Source organism: Sphaeramia orbicularis, chromosome 14 (assembly GCF_902148855.1).
Source record: "Sphaeramia orbicularis chromosome 14, fSphaOr1.1, whole genome shotgun sequence".
NCBI lineage: Eukaryota > Metazoa > Chordata > Actinopteri > Kurtiformes > Apogonidae > Sphaeramia > Sphaeramia orbicularis.
This window is the reverse complement of record NC_043970.1, coordinates 48023193-48043132: the sequence shown is the minus strand read 5'-3', so window position 1 is coordinate 48043132 and position 19940 is coordinate 48023193.

Below are 19940 nucleotides of genomic sequence, written 5' to 3'. Positions count from 1 at the left end.
TTTACCCAAAAATCCATCAGTGGTATTTGCTCACTATTATAATATTATCATGACTTGACCAGGAGCAGTTTGTAGGTTTTACTGGTCACACAAGTTGCTGCATGAATGGAAATGTATTCAGCATGAGGTAAACATAGGATAATGTTAGCCTTTCATAATGTTAGCCTTTCATAATGTTTGCCTTTCATAATGTTAGCCTTTCATAATGTCAGCCTTTCATAACGTTAGCCTTTCATAATGTTTGCCTTTCATAATGTTAGCCTTTCATAATGTCAGCCTTTCATAACGTTAGCCTTTCATAATGTTTGCCTTTCATAATGTCAGCCTTTCATAACATTAGCCTTTCATAGTGTTTGCCTTTCATAACGTTAGCCTTTCATAACGTTAGCCTACTCACACAGTTTAACAAATGGCGGCAGCATCTCTCCTCTAAATGTGCAGTCATATGACCAGTAGTTTAAAACAGTGACTCATTCTGAAACCACCTTAAAACTTACCTCAGAATTATGTATTCCATCAAAGTAGGTTCTCTCGATACGTGCCACTCACTTGAAAGATGTTTATTCTGCCTTTCTCGTTGCTGTCCTTTCTTAAGATTCTTAAATTGAGAAGTCGTGCAAGTGGTTTCAGTCTAAAATTAGGAAAACAATCTGGATCCTTTACCAGGATAATTTGCAAAATATTGTCATACCTTGTTACTTGTAAAATCCAGCTTGATATTAGCTTGAAAATCTTATTAAGAAAGTTACATATATTTTTTTAAATAAGAATATTTTTCTTATGTAAAAATATTTGGCAAGTTTTTTTTTTTTTGTTTTTTTTTATTTACATGAAAAATAAGACAAATGTTCTAGAAATAAGGCTTTTTTCTTTTTCTTAGAAATCATTTTTTGCAGTGTATGATTACATGCATTATAACCACATGTGGTTATTTTTGTGAATGAGTCAATGTATAATAAGTGGAAAAAAAATTCTGAACTGAATAAGCAGTGATTGTGGGAATGTGGAGTTTGTCAAACATGTTAGTGATAGAAATTTAACATGAGTGAATTAGAGAAAAAAATGTGTTTTTGGTTTCATGTTTCTATGACATTCTACTAGACGAAGGAATTTTTCAAATTAGTCAAGAGTCACGTTAAACTGTTATCATTTTTGTCATGTTTTAAGTTTGTAAATAACAATAAATGGTTAAAAAAAAAAGAGGAAAAAAAAGTTAATTGCTGTCCTTTCTTAAGATTCTTAAATTGAGAAGTTGTGCAAGTGGTTTCAGTCTAAAATAAGGAACACAATCTGGATCCTTTGACGGGATAATTTATTAAATATTGTCAAACCTTGTTACTAGTAAAATCCAGCTTAACATTAGCTGGAAAATCTTATTAAGAAAGTCATATATATTTGTTTAAACAAGAATGTTTTTCTTATGTAAAAATTTTTTGGCAAGTTTTTTTTTTTTTCTATTTTGATGAAATCATTTTTTGCAGTGTATGATGACATGCATATTATCCCCATGTGTAAAGGCCTTTTAACCCTTTCATACATACTGGTCACTCCGGTGGACAGGTATTCTCCAGCTGTTCTCTTGTATATTCATGGGTTTTGTTGTTTTAGTTCCATATCAGCCGACACAGTGGACGTTCGTGCACCATCCCATAATACACTGACATTCATACCATTACTGTAACTTTATGTTCTTGATAAACCTGATCTGCAGTAACATGATTGAGGGTCAAATGCTAGTTGTTATTAGACTGTAATTAACAGTTTTCTAAAAACAAAAAGGTTTTTTTTTTTAAATATTATCTCCATGAAGTGAGAAAGAACTAGTATTAGAATATGATAAAAGGTGAGAAAACATCAGATTACCTGCGTCAAAAATGCATTTGTTTCATAGTTTTCACACTTTCTGATATTGCGTTTTAAATACATGTTTCTTTGCTTCAAAAATTAAACACATGGTGTCCAAATGAGTGGACATTTTTGTAACTCCGTGAAAAATAAGTCAATTCAGGGGTGTCAAACTCATGTTAGTTCAGGGGCCACATAAAGGCCAATATGACCTGCAGTGGGCCGGATCATTAAAATAACATAATAATACATAAATCATATCAATTCCAACATTTGTATGTCTAATTTCTATGTTTTAGAGTGAAAAAAGTAAGATTATATTGTCAAAATTTCTACATCCACAAACTATCCTTTAAAAGCATATGGAAAAACATGAACCATGACCAAAATGAATTTTTTTTTTTTTTTTTTTTTTAAGTGCATTTTTAACAGTTTACGCCATCATTTGTCCTCAGCTTCTCATTTTTACATGTTCATTACAACGTACAGATCACAGTGGATCTACAAATGCTCAAAACATTTAATAACAGACAGAATATTGGTAGAATTACTTTTAAATCTCTTAAGACATTTCAGGTTGTTCATATTTGTTCAGGTTTTTCACATACTTTGTAAAAGGCTAGTCTGTAAATGTTTACATTTTTGTGTAATTTTACTTTTTTGTTACACTAAAACTGAGAAAAATATGTGGTTTTTGTTATTTATACTTTATTATGATAGTATTTTGCTGGTCTGACCCACTTCAGATGGAATTGAACTAAATTTATTTTGACATCCTTAATTGTTAATATCTTCGGTGTAATTTTTATATTTCACTAATTCATCCCGCGGGCCGGATTGGACCCTTTGGCGGGCCGGTTTTGGACCCCGGGCCGCATGTTTAACACCCCTGGGTTAATTTTTTTTAAAAAATTCAATGTCATTGTTTTTGTCATATGGAATAAAAACACTCAAGAAAAAACTCTTGACTAAGGTTTTCATAATTCATGCATCAAAGGGTTAAAATTCCAAATTATTACTGCTGCTGGTGTTTTTGTTGCTTCAGTAATTCCACTTTCATTTCTTTCCAAACAGCTTTCCATCCATTTAAAAACCACATCCACTCTCTCACAGCCTCTGTAAGTAGTTGGATGCCGGCCCACTTTGTGTTGCTTGGTTTCATCAGATTAAAGTATATCTGCATGTTTATCATTGATTGATTTTACAGAGCACACTGTGTCCCCTGGCTATTTGCTGTTTTGTTTCGGCAACACGCCGCAACGCAAATCCAATCAATTTCCGCGCTTCTGTGAGCAGACGCTTTCTATTCCCAAGCATTACATGCGACCACATGTTGATTTAAACTTTCTTTCATTCTTTGCAAATTGCATTCGGAAAGAGAGAACGCTTTTATAGATTCTAATAAAGCGCAGATGGCAGATAATTTAGATGAAAAGCTACCAAAATTAGCTTCCGCCTTACAAGTTGTTGATTGTCAAAAATATAAAACAGGACCCGTTTGTCTTCACAAAGAGCTTTAATCTCAACAAATTCCCCACATGTGAGAAATTATGGTGTTGGCTGCAAATTTTCCAAAGTTATTGCATTAGATACGCGTAAGCAAATTGTGTAAACACAGCCCGTCCTTGCAGACTTGGAGGTTCATTCGCCTCCCAGAAGCAAATGTTCGCCGTAATAACAGTTCAGTGCTCTGCTGCTGCTGCTATTATCATCTCTATGTGATGTGTTCTGTCAGATACTTGTTATTGTGCTTCTGCATTTACTGTGTACTCAGTAGCCACTTTAGTATGTGGATGTGATTTAACCAGTCACAGCCTCCACATCTTCATCTATAGATGTTCACCTAACCCTGGTCCCTCATAAAACAGCAATAAAAATGGATCCTTCAAAGCCATTCTAGTTTCCCCCTGTATCTGAACCACTAAAGCGCCACAGTGAAGGAGGAGGCAGCCATTATTGTCTGCTGTTAAATGACAGAAAGCTGCAGGACAGTGACTGTAAAACTGCAAGAAAAAATGTTGTTGACGGCTGTTGTTTTTGTAAGAGCAAGAGCTGCGAGTAGTTCGTTCAGGCTCATGAAATAGAAGCTGTCAATCTCCAAACTCAGAACACGTGTAATTTTCGTTTCCTTTCTACCTCCGCCAAGGAACGGCGAAGGTTATGTTTTCATTGGGTTTGTTTGTCTGTTAGCAAGATAACTGAAAAAATTATGGACGGATTGGGATGAAATTTTCAGCAAATGTTGATGCTGGCACAAGGAAGAAAGGATTAAATTTTGGTGGTGATAGGGGGGGTGGGCAGGGGGAGGGGGGGGGTGTTGAGCCGCATTATGTAATAAATTCCCATTATGTAATAAAAGTTCAAAATGTAATAAGAATGTCACGTCATCTTGTAATAAAGCCGCATTATGTAATAAACTGACGCATTTTGTAATAAACTACGTCAACACATTATGTAGTAACTTTTTTCGCATTATGTAGTAAGTTATTACAATTTGAGAAATTTATTACGAAATGCACTTGACACATTTTTATTTAAAAAAAATGTAATAACATGGTTCATTATGTAATAACAATCCAAATTAATATAATTTCAGAGCAATTTAGAAGAAATTAGTCACAGGAGCTACAGGTAATGGAATCAGAACTTTAACCACACAGTTTAAAGATTAATTTAGCACATTACATTTTCCTGAAAATAAAAATGTGTCAAATGCATTTTGTAATAAATTTCTCAAATTGTAATAACTTATTACATAATGCGAAAAAAATTTACTACATAATGCATTGAGGTAGTTTATTACAAAATGCATCAGTTTATTACATAATGCGGCTTTATTACAAGATGACGTGACATTCTTATTACATTTTGAACTGTTATTACATAATGGGAATTTATTACATAATGCGGCTCAACAGAGGGTTGTTTTTTTGTTTGTCTGTTAGCAAGATAATTCAAAAAGTTATAGAAGGATTGTTGAGCCGCATTTTATAATAAATTCCTATTATGCAATAAAAGTTCAAAATGTAATAAGAATGTCACGTCATCTTGTAATATTGATACTGGCACAAGGAACAAAAAATTACATTTTGGTGGTGATCGTGGGGGGGGGGCTCAGAGACTGATGTGCCTTGGCAGAGGTCTGCGCTCTCAGAGTGCTTTTCTAGTTTACCGTGTTACATGCAGATTTTTGTATGCGCGCGTCAAATAAAAACGTTATATCTGAACAGTAGTTTCTCTTTTATCTTAGTGAATATTTATTCTATTCGTGTCCACTGGTGTTACATACAGAACCTGCCCATTTAAACGCACATAAATTACGAATGATTTTGCAACAGCGGTTATTTTTGTCAAACACTCTGCCTTGCAGAATTAGTTAAATTCCCCATATGTACCTGTGAGAGAATAGAGATATTAAAAAAAATAGTAGCACGTAATTTTCCTGTCCTTTTGACCGTGTTACATGCAGATTTCTGTATTAAATATGATTTAAAATAATATAAAAATGTGTTTCATCTGAAAAATAGTTTCTCTTTTATCTCAGTGAATATTTATTTTTGAAATAGACCCAAAGTGCTTCCAAACTTGCTTCTTAACATTAGTCTACATCACAGGTGTCAAACATGCGGCCCGGGGGCCAAATCCGGCCCGCCAAAGGGTCCAGTCCGGCCCTTGGGATGAATTTGTGAAATGCAAAAATTACACTAAGAAATAAACAATCCTTTTAGTTCAGGTTCCACATTCAGACCAATTCAATCTCAAGTGGGTCAGACCATTAAAATACTACCACTAATACTGTTGGGTTTCTGGAAATTGGCTTAAAATTAGATTTGATTTGATCTCTCCTTTATGTGAAGCACTTTGTAACATGTTTAAAAAGTGCTATATAAATAAAGCTTTACTTACTTACCATAATAACATATAAATAATGACAACTCCAAATTTTTCTCTTTGTAAATGTAAATATTTTCATGTATTTACACTAAAACAACGTATAATTCCACAATAAATGTGAATAACCTGAACAAATATGAACAACCTGAAATGTTTTAAGAAAAGTAAGAGCAATTTTAACAGGATTCTGCCTGTTATTAAATGTTTTGTATATTTGTAGATCCACTGTGATCTGTACGTTATAATGTACATGTGTAAATGATAAACTGAAGCATAATATTGTTAAAATTACACTTATTTTTTCAAGTTTTTTCATGTTGTTCACATCTTTTGAGAGGATAGTTTGTAAACCTTTTCAGAATGTACATTTACTCTTTTCGCTCTAAAACACAGAAAAAAGTTTGGAGTTGGAAGGAATTATTTATATATTATGTTATTATTTTACTAGTTCGGCCCATTTCTTTCTTTTTTTTTTTTTTTTTGACCCGCCACCACCCTCCCTCTTCGGCGGACAACTTTATTATTAATTACAGCTTATACTTAACAAGTGACCAGCAACAATTTCAAGTTTATACTCCTATTGACCTACATTCCTTGCTAGTATATATGTACATAGAGTGGCCCCTGAACTAAAATGAATTTGACACCCCTGCTCTTGTTCTTGTTTTAATTTTTAGCCCCTCTGTCCTGCTTTTTGGTACCAGTTTCATAGACGCACCCACATCAAAAACATAATGGAATATTTCAAACCTGCCTCTTACCATTGATTGCAGTTTATTACCTCCGCCAAGGAGGTTATGTTTTTGCCAGGGTTTGTTTGTCTGTTTGTCTGTCCGTTAGTGTGCAACATAACTCAAAAAGTTATGGACAGATTTTGATGAAATTTTCAGGGTTTGTTGGAAATGGGATAAGGAAGAAATGATTAACTTTTGGGGGTGATCCGGAAGAAATCCTGGATTCTGGATCACTTTGAAATTTTCGTTAACATTGTGGTAAATGGGGCCAAAATTTTCGTTTCCCAATATCTCGCTTAATTATTGACCAAAACTCATGAAATTTAACTCAGGAATTGACAATGGGGTCCTCTATCACGTTTCAAAGGCTGATCCGGATCTGATCCAGAAGGCGGATTTTATCTCAATTTATATAAAAAATGGGGGTGCCCTTACTTTTTGGCCTACTGTGCCTTTAATATTAAAGGTAGAAATTTCTGACAAGCGCCATCGTGTAGCTCAGTCAGTTCCGCATCGGGAGTATGCCACCGGATTTCATGTAGCTTTAATACTTAAGGAGCTAGATCCAGAAGAAAACCGCCATTACGAGAAATGTGATTTTCGTGAATAACTACTGAACTAATAAGGATATAATTATGAATCCAGTTGCTAATGGTATGTTTTCATGGTCAAGGAATCTTAAAATATAGGTCAAATAAATATGGGACTAATATTTATGGTGGAAATCACAATATGGGGGAATTGTGCAAATCTCATGCAATTTGACTCAGGGATTTACAATGGGGTGTTCTATCAAATGGCAAAGACTGATCCGGATCTTTCAAAAAGTTATGGACAGATTTGGATGAAATTTCAGAAAATATTGATACTGGCACAAGGAACAAATGATTAAATTTTGGTGGTGATCGGGGTGATCTGCCTTGGCGGAGGTCTGTGCTCTGAGTGCTTTTCTAGTTTTTTACTGAAATCTACCCCCATAGGGAACAACTGGAGGGGGCGGGGCTTCCAGTTGACTCTATAGATGCATTACTCATGCAATAAAACGATTCATCAACTAACTTTAATAAAGATACTGGCATTTGCAATCTACTTGCTGTCACCACTGAAGCTTGACTATACCATTTTCACTCAAAGGTCAGGAAAAATTTATATGCAGCGCGCCAAAAAAATAATAGGTTGAATGAATTTCCATTTTTCATCTTCGTTTTGCAGTCGACATTATGCCATTCTGTCCAAAGGAAAACAGTCACTAATTATGAATTTAACAAGAAAATCTAAATCGGTTTATTCTGAGCAACCAGAGCTAGCGGCATATTGTACAAATTTTTAGCACCGTTGTCGGCAGGTACCTGATCCAAGGCCCTATTTTTGTTGGTATTTAAAATGATAATACAAAAGCCTTGAAAATGACATCAACAATATGCCACTGATTAAAACCAAAGTACATTTCTGCTCCTCAGATCTACTTCACACTACTTGGCATTTTCTCCGACGTTCCAATCCAATTTTATTTGTAAAGCACTTTATAATAACAGCAAGGTCGGCCACAGTGCTGTACACATTTACGATAAATATATATACATGTTACTAAGAAACAGAACAATAAAAGACAAGAAAATAGAAAAAGAACTCAGACTGAATGTGATGGTGTGGGAAAGGACTCAGTTCTGTTCTGGAATAATCTTTACTAAATGAAGACAACAAGGAAACTTTTACTACCTGTTTTATTTCTAAGGACTAAGTAAGATTACTTTGTCTTGTTGCATATTCAAAATAAACTAAAAAAAAAAAATTAAAAAGTCTGCATAGAGGGGCTGGTTATGCACAGTAAAAAAAAAAAAAAAATCTGTAATTTAACAGAATTTTCACTGTTTATTTTACAGATTTTTCCTGTATTTTGAAGATGAAGAAAAATATCAATGAAATTCCGAAAATGGAGTGTGATTTTACACGTCAAATGTAAAATAACATGAAAAAAACTGTAAACTGTGAATAACCAAAAAAATTAAAATTTTTTAGAGAAATTTGTTCTTTTTTCACAGAAAAATACAGTTAAAATACATTTGCAAATGTATCATAATTTAACAAATATTTTTCCATTTATTAGATTAAACTGTTAATTTAAAATTTAATACTTTAAAAAAAAAAATAACAAAATGTTATAAAATTACTGACAATTAACCATTAAAGAAGTATTTGTTCTGTAAGTTTAACAAGACCTGTTTGTTAATAGACAAATATCTTGTGTAATTACGGGAGGTTTCACAAAAAAAGTTGAATAAACGTATTTTTATGAATGTATAACATGTATAAGCACTGATAAACTGTTCAAATACAGTTTTTATCAGTGGAATGTACAACTTGGTCTCATTGAAAATTATTCATATATATATTTTATATGAAATTTGATTGTTTTAATACATTTAAATATTCTTTATTAAACATTAAAAAGTCAACAAAATATGCAAAATCTCATGTAAAGTTAGGGCAAAAAACAGTATTTTAATTATGGAAAATTACCGTATTTTTGTGAGATGGTGATTTTCCGTTATTTAACAGTATTTGTTTGGCACCCCTGCTACCGTTTTTTAAGTGTTTTTTTTTTGTTTTGTTTTGTTTGGTTTTTTACAGTGTGGAGCTGGTACAAGGCCATGGGGTGGGGGGGGGGCTGACTTGGTGGACTTTGGCTACTAAAGGCCACTTAACAATCATATAACAAAAGAAAGCAAAGACTTTTCTGATTGGTTACAAGGTGCAGAAAATTGCAGCTGGAGTTAAATGTTTAATCCCCCATTGACTGCACAGCGGCACATCGCCTCTGCAAAGGTCATAAGAGCATTTATCTAGTGCGCTGTGGCGAGGAAGTGAACAAATTCACACAGAAATTCACTAAATATAGAAGAAAAATGAACTACAGCACAAATGTTAAATTATAATCATTTAACCATTTAATCCAGCTTTTTTTTTTTTTTTGGTCCATCTTAGTTTGTTTCACAGCTTTATAAATAAATAAATATCCACTGCAAAGGACATTCATTGATTTTTTATTTTATTTTTTTCAAACGCATCAAAAAAACATGTTATGTCGCAGTTTTCACTCAAGACAATGTTTTTGTGCAAAAAAAAAAATCTTGTAAAATATCAACAATATTTGATTTCAAAGACATTTATGTTGAAATTTATGTTTATCTAGTTTTTCTTCACCCTGTTATTTTAACCCATAAAGACCCAGTGCTATTTTTGTGGCAGTTCACAAATTATTTTTTTCTCTTTTTTTTTTTTTTTTTTTTTTTTTTTTTACTTTAGCGGTTTATCACCATTTATCCTAATATTATGCTCAGTATTTTGCATTCTTATTTCATAAAGAACCAGTGTTACTTCTGTGGCCATTCCCAAATGAACGTTTCTCAGTTTACACCTTTCTTAACTGATTTATCAGTTTGTTTGTTTGTTTGTTTGTATTTTTACAATATTATCCCCTGTATTTTGCTTTTTTTTTGGTATAAATCATGTATTTTCGTATATTTAATTCACAGATCAAGTAGATATTAATAAAAACTCAAAGTAAATTTAAAGTTAATTATGTTAAAAGAGACAAAAATTAAGAAAAAGTTACTTTTCCAGCAAATATATTGCTAACTGAACAGAATTTTTGTTTTTGTTTTTTAACTTAAGTGATTTTGGCACAATTTATTGTAATATTATCCTCTTTAGTTGGAGTTTTTGTCAGTGTAAATCAGGTCTTTTCCTGTATTTAACTAACTGATCATGTAGATGTTCATTAAAACTCAGGGTCAATTCAAAGGTTATGAAATCAAAAGCAGAGAAAACTGAAGAAAAAGTGACGTTTTCAGTCAAATCTCTCATTAACTGAACATAAATCCAGTGTCTCCATCCACTGTCCTTGATCCAACTCCATGGGTTTTACTAGTGAATCAATGTTGTAGAAGATGACGGGGTTTCCACGGTAACTACGGAGCCTCTGAACGTCCAAATGGGTCATCTCTGATGGCCATGAAAAGGTGACAAACTGTATTTTTACACCAATTATTTACATGTATTGATAGGATTAATGGATCAACAGGTATTTAACTTTTTATATCAGTAATGGGTTTGGTCGTCAGTGGATGTTTGGGTCTTTATGAGTTAAGTATGCTGCCTTTAATAGAGTAACTATAAATATACAACCCATTACATCTCAAAACATTCACGTTGTCTTTTGCCTGTTTTTCAGTTAAAATTTGTGATGCATTTTAACCTTGTAATGGAAATATTACTTATATCCATATATATTCATGTATTTCATATATCATATGAGTTTCTAACTTTATTTCAGATAGTGTGACTTGTTCTGTGTTGTGTCCAGAGTAGAAGGCCAGGCCAACACCTGAGAAGAATAGAGACAATTTCTCACAGGGGTATTATCTCTAAGTTCCTGACACTAGCCAAAACACTTTCTGCACATCATAATTTTCTCATGGAAGAGAAAATTATATTTTTGGGTTCAGACCGTCTCAGTCTTTTGTCTGAGTGATATCTCTTTCTATGGAGCTCCAAATAAAGTGATTTCTTTGACACTGAACGTTTGATCTTATCCTTCTTTATTACAGATGAATTAGTAGAGTAATATTTTTTCCATAACAACCCTTTCATGCATAGTGGTCACTACAGTGGACAGCTGTTCTGCAGCTGTTCTCTTATATATTTACCTCCACCAGGAGGTGTTGTGATCACTTTGCTTTGTGTGTTTGCATGTGTGCGTGTTTTTGTCTGTTAGGAAGATAACTCCAAAAGTAATGGATGGATTTTCATGAAATTTTCAGGAAATGTTGATACTGGCACAAGGAAGAAATGATAAAATTTTGGTGGTGATTGGGGGTGGGGGGGCACAGGGGCCCTCCGATCTGCCTTGGTGGAGGTCTGTGCTCTCCGAGTGTTTTTCTTGTCATGGGTTTTGTTGTTAAATTTGTATATCAGCTAACACAGTGGACACGCTATCTCATTCACTGACTTTCATACAATTACTGTAACTTTACAATTCTTGATTAACCTGATCAGTAACATGTGTGAGTGTAAATCAATTGCTCATTGTTATTAGACTGTAATTAACAGTTTTCTTGAACAAAAAGGGTTTTTTTTGGGGTTTTTTTTGCATATTATCTCCAGGAAGTGAGTAAAAACTAATGTTAGAGTATGCTAAAAATGTGAGAAAACATTAGATTATCTGCATTAAAATGTTTTTATTTCATAGTTTTCACACAGTATACCACTTTCTGATGCATTTTAAATACATGTTTTTCTTTGCTTCAGAACTTAACCACAGGTGTTCAGATGAGAGGACATTTTTGTAACTCCATAAAAAATAGGTTTGTTAAAAAAAAAATTTCAATCCCATTGGTTATTTCATGCCTAAAGAGGAATAAAAACACTCAAAAAATCTTGACATAAATTTGTCATAATTCATGCACCAAAGGGTTAATAGAAACTGACCTGTATTCCTCTTAAAATCAAAATATGGGACTTTGCGTCAACATGTTGTGTAGTTCTTCATAAAGTGGGACCGGTACTCTGACAGGTGACCAATTATCAAAATGTAGATAATGACTCATTTATGTGAACGTGTATGTATTGCAATGACTTTTTTTTTTTTTTATTTCACTTTGAATAACATGGCATTGCTGGTACTCTGATACGTGAATACTTGGATTTGACAGAAAATCAGGAATATTAAATTAAATGTAGTACAACGGTCAAATCCGCTAGATAAGGGGTGTCAAACTCATTTTGGTTCAGGGGCCATTTTTAGCCCAATTTGATCTCAAGCGGGCCAGACCAGTAAAATAATGACTTAATAACCTATAAATAATGACAAATCCAAGTTTTTCCTTTTGTTTTAGTAAAAAAAAAAAAAAAAAAATTATGAAAATATTTATATTTTACAAAAAAGATGTGAATAACCTGAAAAAACGGAAATTTCATTTGAAAAATTAGTGCAATTTTAACAATATTAGGACACGACTTATTTTTTATACATGTACATTTACACACAATGTCACATAAATGTGTGGTAACAGGCTTAACCCTTTCATGCATGAATTATGAGAACCTTAATCAAGATTTATTTTTTATTCATTTTTAGTGTTTTTATTCCTCTTTAGGCATCAAAAAAAAAACAAAACAAAAAAAAACAGTGCGATTGAAACTTTTCTTATGAATCTATTTTTCATGGAGTTTCAAATATGTCCACTCAGCTTGACACCATGCATTTAGTTTTTGAAGTAAAGAAACATGCATTTACTGATACATCATGTGAAAACTAAGAAATAACACTTTTAATGCAGCTAATCTGATGTTTTCTCACATTTTAATATACTCTAATACTACTCATTACTCACTTCATGGAGATAATATGCAAAAAAAACAAAAAACCTTTATGTAAAATAATAAACAAAACAAAAAACTGTTTAATAATAATGACAAGCAATTGATTTACACTCAAACTGCAGATCAGGTTTATCAAGAACAGCAAAGTTACTGTAATGGTGCAAATTGCAGTGTATGGGATGATGCACAAGTGTCTGCTGTGTTGGCTGATATGGAACTAAAACAAAAAACCCATGAATATACAAGAGAACAGCTGAAGAATAGCTGCCCACTGTAGTGACCACTATGCATGAAAGGGTTAATGTTGTTAAAATTTTGGAGTCTGGAACTAAAATTTGAACAATTTCTACAATATTCCATCTCTTATTATTAACACAACTCCAGATCACAGTGGATCCATAAATGCACCAAACATTTAGTAACAGGCAGAATATTGTTAAAATTGCACATTTCGGGTTGTTCATCTTTTTTATTTATGTATTTATTTATATTTTTATTGTGAAAGAATAGTTTTGTAAATGTAAATATTTTCACAGTGTAATGCTATTTTTTTCACTTAAATTTTTTCCACATAATTTGTCACAAAGAAAATTTGTAGTTGTCATTATTAGAAAAAGGAAAAAGGAAAAGGAATTGAGCAAGTTAAAAAAAAATGGTTTGATGTTAATAAGTTATCACTTAATGAAGATAAAACCAAATGTATGGTTTTTGGTGGTGCTAGGGGAAGTGATGATATAAAACTGAAAATTAATGAAATTGAAATTGAAAGGGTGTATGAAACAAAATTTTTGGGAGTGATTATTGACCATAAACTCTGTTGGAAACCACAAATAGAATATATCAAACGCAAAACGTCCAAAGCTGTTGCGATTCTTTCTAAAACTCGAGACTTGTTAAGCAAAAAATGTTTGCATATGTTGTACTGTTCACTTGTACCGCCATATATGTCAGACTGTGTGGAAATATGGGGCAATGTGTATAAAACTAATTTAGACCCGATAATTAAACTCCAAAAAAAAGCTATTAGAGTCATAAACAAAGCTGGTTATCTCCAATCAAGTAATCCACTTTTGTAGAATCTGGTTTACTAAAATTTCTTGACATTGTATATTTAAAAACAATGGAATTTATGTTGCGCGTTAAAAGTAAACACCTTCCTTTTTGTATTCAGAAAATCTTTAAGTTAAGAGAAGGACATTATAATTTATGAGGGATGTTTGTGTTTGAAAAATGTAAAGTAAGAACAAATGTTAAATATCAGTGTTTCAGTTATTGGTGTCAAGCTATGGAACGAACTGAAGGATGAAGTGAAACTGTGTCGCTCACTGTTGAGTTTCAAAAAGAATTTAATTGGTCAAATTATGAAGGGCTATGAAAGTAATATGATTACAAAATAACTTATTACACTGAATGTAGTATAATTTAAGTTTAAGTATTTATCTGCTGCAACTTCAGGTGTGGACATGGACTAAGGATGTGAATAGGAGAAGCAGAAATAAGCCTCCAGCTTCAGCTTCTTCCTTTTTCAGTTACAAAATGTGTTAATTTTATGTTTGTTTGTTTTTTTAATATGTAGGTGTTTTGTTTTGTTGTTTTTTTTTAATATGTATGTGTTTTGTATTTTGTATTTAACTGAAATAAACATTCATTCATTCATTTATGGGTTATTGTGTTGTTATTTTTACTGTAGATCACATTGGTGTGTATGTGGAACCTGAACCAAAATGATTTGGACAACCTTGACTGTTCAGGTTCATTTTTGTACTTTCATCCCGCGGGCCAGAATGGAACCTTTGGCGGGCCAGATTTAGCCCCCGGGCCGCATGTTTGACACCTGTGCGCTAGAAAAATCGATGTAGTAGTGACTAAATATGGTATTTTTAAATTGTACATATTTACCAATGCACATGCAATATAGCAAATATGTAAATTACAGACTTTAGCTAGACTCTAAGTACAGTGTTATATGTGTTGCCCCAGAAACTGATGTTTAATCTTTGACTGTACATCCATCAGCTGTTGAAAAGCCACACTGGTATTACAGTCCAAACTTTGAATCAATTATTAACTGTAAAAAAAAAAAAAAAAAGACTCCATTTGTGAGCCTTTCAGGAAACATTCACATGGAAAGTCGTCACAGTAGCGCAGTGCTGTCGCTGATATATTTTCATCTGTTTTCCTTTATTCAGATTGAGGTTTAATGTCATGTCTATTGACCTCCACATGTATTGTGTATTATGGGCTTTTAATCAGTGCTCATAATAAATTATAAAGTCAACTGCTTAACGCATTGATGTAATCCAAGAACGAAAAGCCATTTTAATTACCAGCAATGAATCTGGGTGCTAATATTGATCGTGTTCTTGCTTCCTGTGTTTGCTTTGGAAGAATCAATGTCTGAAAAGGCCATTTACACATGCAGGTGAGTCAGGGCCAAGCTGACAGACTGGACACTGATGTAGAGAAGAAAACACTGTTCAAGCTCTGGTTTACTTTCTGAATGAACCCTTCGGAGCACATGAAGCAGCTCACACTGACACTGTACGTATATATAAGTGTTCCATGTGTGGGTATACTGGACTATTATTCACTACTGAAGCTCATTTGGAGATGAATCTGTCTGTCTGTCTGTCTCTGTCTGTCTGTCTTTCTCTCTCTGTTTCTGTCTGTCGGTCTCTCTGTCTCTCTCTCTCTCTGTTTCTGTCTGTCGGTCTCTCTCTCTGTTTCTGTCTGTCGGTCTCTGTCTCTCTCTCTGTTTCTGTCTCTTTCTCTGTCTCTCTCTTTCTGTCTCTTTCTCTCTCTGTTTCTGTCTGTCTGTCTCTCTCTGTCTCTCTCTCTGTCTGTCTCTCCCTCTCTCTGTCTCTCTCTGTTTCTGTCTGTCGGTCTCTCTCTGTCTCTCTCTCTGTTTCTGTCTGTCTGTCTCTGTCTCTCTCTCTCTGTTCTGTCTGTCTCTCTGTCTCTCTCTCTCTCTGTTTCTGTCTGTCGGTCTCTCTCTCTGTTTCTGTCTGTCGGTCTCTGTCTCTCTCTCTGTTTCTGTCTCTTTCTCTGTCTCTCTCTTTCTGTCTCTTTCTCTCTCTCTCTCTGTTTCTGTCTGTCTGTCTCTCTCTCTCTCTCTGTCTGTCTCTCCCTCTCTCTGTCTCTCTCTGTTTCTGTCTGTCGGTCTCTGTCTCTCTCTGTTTCTGTCTGTCGGTCTCTCTCTGTCTCTCTCTCTGTTTCTGTCTGTCTGTCTCTGTCTCTCTCTGTTTCTGTCTGTCTGTCTCTGTCTCTCTCTCTGTTTCTGTCTGTCTGTCTGTCTCTCTCTCTGTTTCTGTCTGTCGGTCTCTCTCTGTCTCTCTCTCTGTTTCTGTCTCTTTCTCTCTCTCTGTTTCTGTCTCCCTCTGTCTCTCTCTCTCTGTTTCTGTCTGTCGGTCTCTCTCTGTCTCTCTCTCTGTTTCTGTCTCTTTCTCTCTCTCTGTTTCTGTCTGTCTCCCTCTGTCTCTCTCTCTCTGTTTCTGTCTGTCGGTCTCTCTCTGTCTCTCTCTCTGTTTCTGTCTGTCTGTCTCTGTCTCTCTCTCTGTTTCTGTCTGTCGGTCTCTCTCTGTCTCTCTCTCTGTTTCTGTCTGTCTGTCTCTGTCTCTCTCTCTGTTTCTGTCTGTCGGTCTCTCTCTGTCTCTCTCTCTGTTTCTGTCTGTCTGTCTGTCTCTCTCTCTGTTTCTGTCTGTCGGTCTCTCTGTCTCTCTCTCTGTTTCTGTCTGTCTGTCTCTGTCTCTCTCTCTGTTTCTGTCTGTCGGTCTCTCTGTCTCTCTCTCTCTGTTTCTGTCTGTCTGTCTCTGTCTCTCTCTCTGTTTCTGTCTGTCTGTCTCCCTCTGTCTCTCTCTCTCTGTTTCTGTCTGTCTGTCTGTCTCTCTCTCTGTTTCTGTCTGTCGGTCTCTCTGTCTCTCTCTCTGTTTCTGTCTGTCTGTCTCTGTCTCTCTCTCTGTTTCTGTCTGTCGGTCTCTCTGTCTCTCTCTCTCTGTTTCTGTCTGTCTGTCTCTGTCTCTCTCTCTGTTTCTGTCTGTCTGTCTCCCTCTGTCTCTCTCTCTCTGTTTCTGTCTGTCGGTCTCTCTGTCTCTCTCTCTCTGTTTCTGTCTGTCGGTCTCTGTCTCTGTCTCTCTCTCTTTCTGTCTGTCTGTCTCTCTCTGTCTCTCTCTCTCTGTTTGTCTGTCTGTCTCTCTCTGTCTCTCTCTCTCTGTTTGTCTGTCTGTCTCTCTCTGTCTCTCTCTGTTTCTGTCTGTCGGTCACTCTATCTGTCTCTCTCTCTCTCTCTCGTTTGATTATATCACTGATATGATCTTCTGAGTAAAAACCCAAAATTCATTTCATATCATTATTAGCTAATTATTACTTATTTTTATTTATTTTTATTTTATTGATTTGCACATCACAAACAAGAAAAAAAAATATATATATATATATATATATTTCAAGCAAGTAACACCATTGTGCAGGAGAGGATAGAAGCCAAAAAAGGTGTATATAAATACCTCCCTGGAAATAAACAATACACATTAAACGTAAACATTTCTGTACTTGCTGCTGTTTTCTCTTAGATGCACTGGGCTGTAGTAGTGTTTGGTAGAAAACAGATGAAATGCAGCTGCTGGGGTTTTTTCTTTCAGCATACTTCATATGCCTTATGCAGTTGGCATCAAGATTTTTTTTTTTTTTTTTTTTTCTGACTCCTGATTGACAGTGAGTGCACTTTACATTGCTGCACTTCTGGGCTCTGATGGTATCTTTATTATGCATATCTGACCTGCATGAATCACATATCATAAATGTATGAAACATGATTATAAATGCATGGTTCTACATGACAGTCTTCAATCACATCACTTCAAATAGTTCTCAATCATCTCCTCTTTGTTCTGTGTCCAGTGGATTGTTCTGTCTCTAATAACCCTCACAGGCAAAAAGCTTCTTTTTTTAAAAAATCGATGTGAAATCCTTGTTACAAGCTGTGTGTAAAGTTGTTACTATGGAAATGGTGGACATTCACATGAATGCCAAGTCCAGGTTAACAAGATGAGGGTGCGTTTGGTTGTTGCAGATGATATAAAGCAGGGGTGTCAAACTCATTTTAGTTCAGGGGCCACATTAAGCCAAATCTGATCTGACCAATATAATAATAACATAAAAATATAGAAATAATACTTTTCTCTATGTTTTAGAGCAACAAAAAAAGTAAAATTATGCGATCAAAATCAACTATCCTTTAAAATAATGTGAATATCGTGAACAAATTGAAACTTCTTAAGAAAACTAAGTGCAATTTTAATGATATTATGCCTCAGATATCATTTACACATGTAAATTACAACTTACAGATCACAGTGGATCAACAAATACACAAAACATTTAATAACAGGCAGAATACTGGAAAACTTGTACTTCAGACATTTCAAAACATTCATATCTGTTCAGGTTATTTGCGTTTTTGTGAAATGATAGTTTGTTTTAGTGTAAATACAGTAAAATGACATGAGAATTTTTACATTTACAAAGAGAAAAATTTGGAATTGTGAGTATTTATAGGTTATTCTGATAGTATTTTACAGATCTGATGCACTTGAGATTAATTTGGGAACCTGAACTAAAATGATTAATATCTTCGGTGTAATTTTTGCATTTCACAAATTCATCCCAGGGGCCGGACTGGACCCTTTGGCGGGCCGGATTTGGCCCCCGGTCCGCGTGTTTGACACCTGTGATATAAAGTCTATTCAGAACAAAAGGTTTCACTCTTTTTTTTTTTTTTTTTTTTTTTGGCCAAATTTAACCCATAAAGACCCAAACAGCCACTGGCGACCGAAACTAACTACTGATTTAAACTGTTTAAAGGTGCTGGAGACTTTCGTGACCAATTTTTCGTCAAATCTATCAAACCTCAGTCACAGCCTAAAGGTGGCCATACACTGTACGATTATTTCGATCGTTGCACGCAGCTGTATGTCAAACTGTGCGAATCAATCATAAAGTCAGGCTCACGATTCATGTGCTCGTATGCGACCCGACTACTCACACTGTAGGACCATACACCAGAGGTTGCACCACATGTTCCAGTCTTGTATCCGGAAATACAACGTTAAAATACCAAGGAATCCGAAAGTGCGTAGACGATTGTGTATTGGTGTGAGTCACGAAATGCTAGTGCTAAACAAAAACCAACGAGCTGCTTTGGTAAAATGTGCCATTATCTGCAGGGAATCAAAAAAGAAGAAAAGACGGCGACGTGTTTGGTGCTGGAATTGGTTGGCCATACGTGGACAGTATGGGCTGTCAGTCCTGCAAAAGCTAAATTGCACTATGCCAATAGCCAGCTACTGTAAGCTTAGAATTAGCTTACAGTAACTGGCTATTACTGTATTTGCGCATGCACAGTGTGAGAATTTGAGGCCCATCGGCTCGTGGCATTGCTTTGACAGTGCGATACCCTCACGAGCAAGGTTATCGTTAATGAAAACTAACAAAATGACGAAAACTAGAAATGTAAAAACATTTTCGTTAACTGAAGTAAATAAAAATTATAATTAAAAGAAAAAAATGATAACTAACTGAAACTGTATTATGTGCTTACAAAACTAACTAAAAAAAATAAAAATTCTGGATAAAATTCCCTTCGTTTTTGTCTTTGTCAATGTCCGATTGATATGAAATCGATTTTATTTCCTTCAAGCAGTTTTAGCTGCTGGTACCATATGATATTTAACGGTCTGTCAATTCTCGTCACTTCTGGTTTCCAGTCGTCTTCTGGTCCCCACTCTACCTGGAAACATGGAGACTAAAGCTGGGAGAAAACAGCAGAGTCCTGTCTGGGATTTATTTGAATACGACAGTGAAGAAGATAAAAGATAATTATTCATTCATTTTCTGAACCCGCTTTATCCTCACTAGGGTCACAAGGGTCGCTTGGGGCCTGTCCCAGCTACATAGGGGCGAAGGCGGGGTACACCCTGTGTAATGGCGCTAGTACAGGCACAGAATCCAAATGCAGAACTCAGAGGCGGAATATAAAGTTCAAGGGATTTATTTGTCACAGATTCCACAAACAATTGGATAATGATA